General features: G+C 34.0%; 1 long non-coding RNA gene across 1 annotated transcript; it reads right to left on the bottom strand.

Moving 5' to 3' along the window:
* Positions 1 to 1,811: 1,811 nt before the first annotated feature.
* Positions 1,812 to 3,721, bottom strand: LOC142171398 (uncharacterized). Its single transcript, XR_012700958.1, has 2 exons — positions 3,485 to 3,721; positions 1,812 to 2,235 (listed from the first exon to the last, which is right to left on the bottom strand). It is a non-coding gene; the product is annotated as an uncharacterized LOC142171398 (long non-coding RNA).
* Positions 3,722 to 5,795: the final 2,074 nt, after the last annotated feature.

Below are 5,795 nucleotides of genomic sequence, written 5' to 3'. Positions count from 1 at the left end.
TTTTTTTTTATTGAACTTTCAAACAACTTGCCAATCATTGATAAATTTATCCTTAGTTAGCCCATTTGAGTCTATAGGCCTTTTTTTGCACCCACATTACAAGTCGAATCTCATTTTGTCCTTAATTGAATCTTGTTGAACTTTTACCTCCACAAGCACTTAAAAATCCCTACAAGAGTAAGGAAGGTGTTGGTGTAACTTTTGCGTGGAACCATAAAAGGGCCGAAATGTGCACGTATAAAAGATCACTAGCCATGCCATTCAAATTTATGAAGAGTGAAAAAAAAAGAGAAATAAACAAGGAAAATGCAAAAATAGAAAAATACACCTCCTATTCTTTTTAATTTGAGCTAGTGAAGGTAAAGATGTGCTTAAAGAAAATGGGCAAAATTGTGTGTGATTTCTTGGCAAGACGTTGAATTAGTCACGAAGACTATGTGATTGAAAGTTAGAGTGTGATGTATTAAAGTGTTTAGGAGGGTGAGTCACTACTATCTAAATATATCCTACCCATCCATTAGCCTACATTACAACGTGTAAAAGCCTAATTGATCCTAGACTTTACGAGCTTATATTAGTAGAGACATACACTACGGACAAACTTACGGTACGACCTTGGGATGCGCATGAATTTGTTTGTGAGAGCGAGCATTTTTTGTCATATACATGATGTCTTTAAATTATGTTCGAATTCATATTTGAATGTGCCGACTATATACTTTCTTATTTGATAGTGATGGCACATGATCTCATGACAGATAGGTGATGTTACTAAACTTCTTTTCTTGGGGTAAGTGTGCAAGTTAAGAATGCTTAGTGGCGACGAGTCAATCTTTGAGGTGAAGTGGTTATGGGCAGGCTGTTTGAATGCGTTGGACTGTTTACTTATATTTTGGCATGTAAAAGTTGAGAAGTGTGCGAATTGTGTATCCCACTCTTTATTATTGGTATGAACCATAGTCATAGGTATATTGTGCTTAATGGTAATATGCTCCCTCGTGATGTGATATTTTGGATTATTCCTAGGACAATGAATCTTGAAGTTTCTCGAGGACGAGCAAGAGTCTAAGTGTGTGGGTGTTAATATTCGAGTAAAAGTATGTGTATTTGGATGCATATCATTTCACATTTTACTTGAATCTTGTGTATATTTATGAGTGCTGTGAGTAGTTGAGCTTAATTTTAATGTTTAAATATATTGAAATAAATCGGGAGTGAAACATAATGAAGGCGCGCAAGTTTGGAGTTAAAACAAAGAAAAAGAGGAAGCAGTCGGAACTTGGCGCTTAGGCTGGAACTTGGCGCTAGGGGTGGGCATTCGGTATTTCGGTTTGGTATTTAAGAATTTCGGTTCGGTATTTCGGTATTCGGTTTATCAATTGTGTATACCAAATACCATACCAAAGTATTTCGGTACGGTTCGGTATTTCTTATTTTGGTTCGGTACGGTTTCGATTTAATATTCGCTAAATAAGCAATGCTAACGAGTGACAATTCTCCTATGTTTCAATGCCCTGTCTAACTGTTCAGCCAAGAAATGAAGAAATACAATGAAATTGAACAACCATTTCTTCAGAAAGAAGTAAATAGACTTATAGACATGATGCATTTTCTATTTTCTAATGCTGGCATTTGGAGCCAACTCACATTCTTGTGGTTTATTGCCTTAATCCACTATTCAACAAACATGCAACAATAGGGACATGTTGCAAATCAATTGCAGAACAAGCTGCAAGTTTGTACGCTTAACAGGCTGCAAATATTTTCTCTAAAAATGGCAGAAAATATATGCAACAGTGGCAACATTAACAGAATAAAATTAGCAGAATTAACACTTAACAATAGCAGCACTAACAGTAGCAGAATTAACAGTAGCAGTAGGCCAGTAGCATAACTAACAGTAGCAGCAGACTCTAACAGGTAGCAGAATTAAACACACACAGTGCAACAAAAACAACAAAAACAGAGAAGGTATCCCTCAATTCAAGTTCACACTAATAGTCTCGAATCAACTCAGTCTTAATTCTTAAATACAGATTTCAGGAAGACGCTCAAGACAATGCCTAATATGCTTCCTTAAAGAACATGTGCCATCCCTCTTTGGATGAACATTATAGACTCGACCATAATGCTTGCACTCTACTTTGCGAACTTCTCCGTTATCTTCTTTCACTTTAAAGTGTTCCCAAATATGAGAGCGTACTTTAGGAGCACGAGGCATGATTGCACTTGAACCTAAAAAAAATATAAATCATAAGTTAGAATATTATTTTTTGATGATAATAAAACAAAACTACAAAAGTATATCACCAAACAAATAGAGTATTAAACTTATCACTCATGTTGCAAGTTGCAACTATGCATCAAAGTTCAAACTTCAAACAATGCTAGTAGTGCTTCCATTATTTTCCATATCTAAAGATAATTCGACCAAATATGTCATACAAATAAGCAAGTATGATATATTATTTTGAACTAAAATACACACAAAATATTAAAGATTACCAAGCTCTAGTTCCTCAAGATACTTCAAGTCTTCTTCAACACTAATAGGATTCTTCTCTTCTCTAAGCCAATCTTGAACACAAACAAGAGCTTGCACACATTTAGGAGTCAATGAATTTAAGAATTTATTTGTATGGATTCAACCATAGAAAGAATACTGTATTTAGAATTTTGGATGGATCAATGGATTTGGATCATTTAACAGAGGCATTAGGTTTACACAATTAACAGAATAACAGAGACAGCAGCAAGCCAAAATGTTATGCAATTACAAATAAACAGCAAAATAAGAAGGTCTACATTTCTAAACGGAATAAGCAGCATCAAGCCAAAACATGGGGAAGAGGAAAACTATCAAACACCATAATCCACACCCCAAAAGGAGGACTAATAGAAAATCATATTAATTGTTGGCAATTTACTCTCTAGCTGCAGTTCATTTTATAGAAAGGATTCCCCATTAGCTTTATTTTGCACAAATAGAAATGCTTTTCTGTTTTTCTCTGTAATTTTGTACTATAAGACATAATACAGTAACAATTGTATTTATGAAATTTAAGATAGAAAACAAAATTGAACTATATGAAATCTCTTTTTAGTATCTTCGAATTAAATTTCTGCACTGAATCAATATTATCATCCGCTGGTTTTCGCTTTCCACAAACAATTACTTTATTAGAAATAGAAACAGATCGCTAAAATCTTCTGAATTCAATTGATGATATTTTGCATTTACCCAATTGCTTTTAAAGGTAATCAAAGAAATATTGGTAGAGAGCTGAAAAAATTCCATTCTTTAACAGTTCCAGTACAAAAGAATATGCATGTTCTTCATAAAACAAAAAACTACAAAAAATAAAGGATTAAAAAGTATAAATCTTTTTTTTGTAAAGACAGTGAGACACATACCCAATAATCTAATAAAACCTTAAAAAGGAGAAAGCTTTCAAGTAAATTATGGAAGAAACTAGAAACATACCTTTGATTCTTTGAAGTCACAACAACCGATCTCTTTGAAGTCACAGCAGTCGGTCTTCGTTTGCCCGTTTCTAAAACTATCGCCCTAATTGAAAGCCTGAAGCTGAAACTATCGCCGAGACACCGACGCCGTTTGCCCTAATTGACTTTCTAAATTCTAATTCCCTAATGAGTAATGCCTAATCCCTAATTTAATGAAAGACAAATACTAGAGAGTGGGCTTGGGCTGGGGCGTTGGAGTGGGCTGGGCATTAGATTAGAAAGTCTTTAAAAAGTGTTGGACTGGGCAGTATAGCTATAGGTCCAACTTAAAAAATCTTTAAAAATTCGGTATTTCGGTATACCAAAATTTTAAGATTCTAATACCGAAGACCGTACCGTAATGCCAAAAATGTAATACCGAATTAGACTGAAATACCGAAAAAATCGAAACCGAAATAGCGAATTAATTCGGTCCGGTTCGGAATTCGATTTTTCGGATTTTATGCTCACCCCTACCTGGCGCCAAGTAAAGCGCCAAAATTAGCAAGGGCATGAAGAACAATATTCGAGCGCCCAGCTGGGAGCGTCGCGCCTGGTGTAGTGCCCAAGCGTGACTTTTTTCTTATTTCGTCTAGGACAAGATATTTTCGGTCCTATACGCCCTCAACTAATATGAAAGGGTTTCTAAACCTAATTTTTGGGGTAACACACCACTTTGGAGGACAACTACACGTTGGGAGCACATTGGACCAAGGATTAGAAAGCTTTTTCTACCGTACATCTTTTCTTAGTACTTTAATCATTCAAAACCTGAATTTCATGATGATTATGTGTGGCTAAGTTCCCTTAGTTCTGGGGTTCTGATTAGCAATGAGCATTGATGTTTGATTGTTATCTTCTCCTTTAATACAAATTGTTATACTATGGTCGTTTCTTTAACTATGTACTTAATTACTTGATTGCCTGGCCAACAGTTAAGTTCTATCTACTCTCTAGATTATGCTTGAAAAATCCGGGTTTAGGTTAGAGAAGGGTTAAAAAAAGCATGACCTTATCTCTAAGGTTAGGGGGTGAATTTATGGTTAGGATAGAGTTATGCTTAGTCACCATACTTTATTAAATACTGTAATCCTAATGCATTCTTGGTAGATTAATTTCATAGAAATATAGGCGTTAACTATCCTGAGTAGGCGAGCAATAATTCAGAGGAGTACTACATGTACATATAATCCGGTTTATTAGTAATCATAAGTGATTCGAATTGAAGGGGAATTAACTAAAACTCAATAAGATTGATGAATCAACCACAACCTTAGAATGTTTATATCTACTGAAGTAACTCTAAACAACGATTCTCTGATGTGTTAGTTTAATTTCTCGTCTTACTTGTTCATCCTACAACTCAACCTTTGATTTGCTTGGTTAAATAGCAATTTTAGTTGATTTAGAAGGTAGTAAACAAAAAACATTTGTGAGTTTGACACTTTATTAATCAATTTATTACGTATACTTGCGTGTGCAATTGGAAGCAATACTTTTTACACATGAACTCTATATACGTACCTAACAAATATTAGACTAGACACAGTTTTTATTATTCTTTTACCAACCATGTCATATATTTAAAGTGACAATCGAATCAGAAATGACGAGTGGAATACTTCCTTTTGAAAAGAGAACCCCCTAGTTTTTATATTTCTCGCAGTTCAATTAGAAAACTGCTCTGGGACTAAAACCAATATGTAGACCAAATCATATCTGCTAACTGAATGCTGAGAAAATATAAATAAAAGGAATCCAAATATGACACAGACACAAAGATAATACACAAAGATGGATCATGGATCCCTTTATCTTTGTGTTCTCGCATTCAGGGATGAGCCAATGTCCATCTCTTATTATGCACATATGTAAATCAAGCTTAATTTTGGTCATAAATCTCTTCAGAGACCATTTATACTGGTGATTAATATGTAATATTAAAGCTCAATCCAATAAATCGAACCGAACAAACAAAAAATTGAAAAAAGCAGAGTGGAATTGTATTGAATTTATTTAAGTTTGATTTTAATATAGTATTTTAATAAACCGAATATAAAAAATATTTAGGCAATTTTTTCGTAATCATACTGAATTGATCGATAAACACTCATGTAACAACTAAAATTTCTTTTATGAAAATAATAATAAATACAAGAAATATAAATAAAAATATTTATATTTTAATGATTTATGTGGGTTACAATCTTAAGTTAAAAGATGTAATCCTCTGATTCTTCTCCTCACGGCCGTCAACTCGAGAGCTTCGCTTGTTCTTGAGTTGATGGACT

The sequence above is a fragment of the Nicotiana tabacum genome, chromosome 17 (genome assembly GCF_000715075.1).
Source record: "Nicotiana tabacum cultivar K326 chromosome 17, ASM71507v2, whole genome shotgun sequence".
In the NCBI taxonomy this organism is placed as follows: domain Eukaryota; kingdom Viridiplantae; phylum Streptophyta; class Magnoliopsida; order Solanales; family Solanaceae; genus Nicotiana; species Nicotiana tabacum.
Note: the sequence above shows the minus strand (reverse complement) of the source record. Positions and strands in the feature narration are given on the sequence as shown.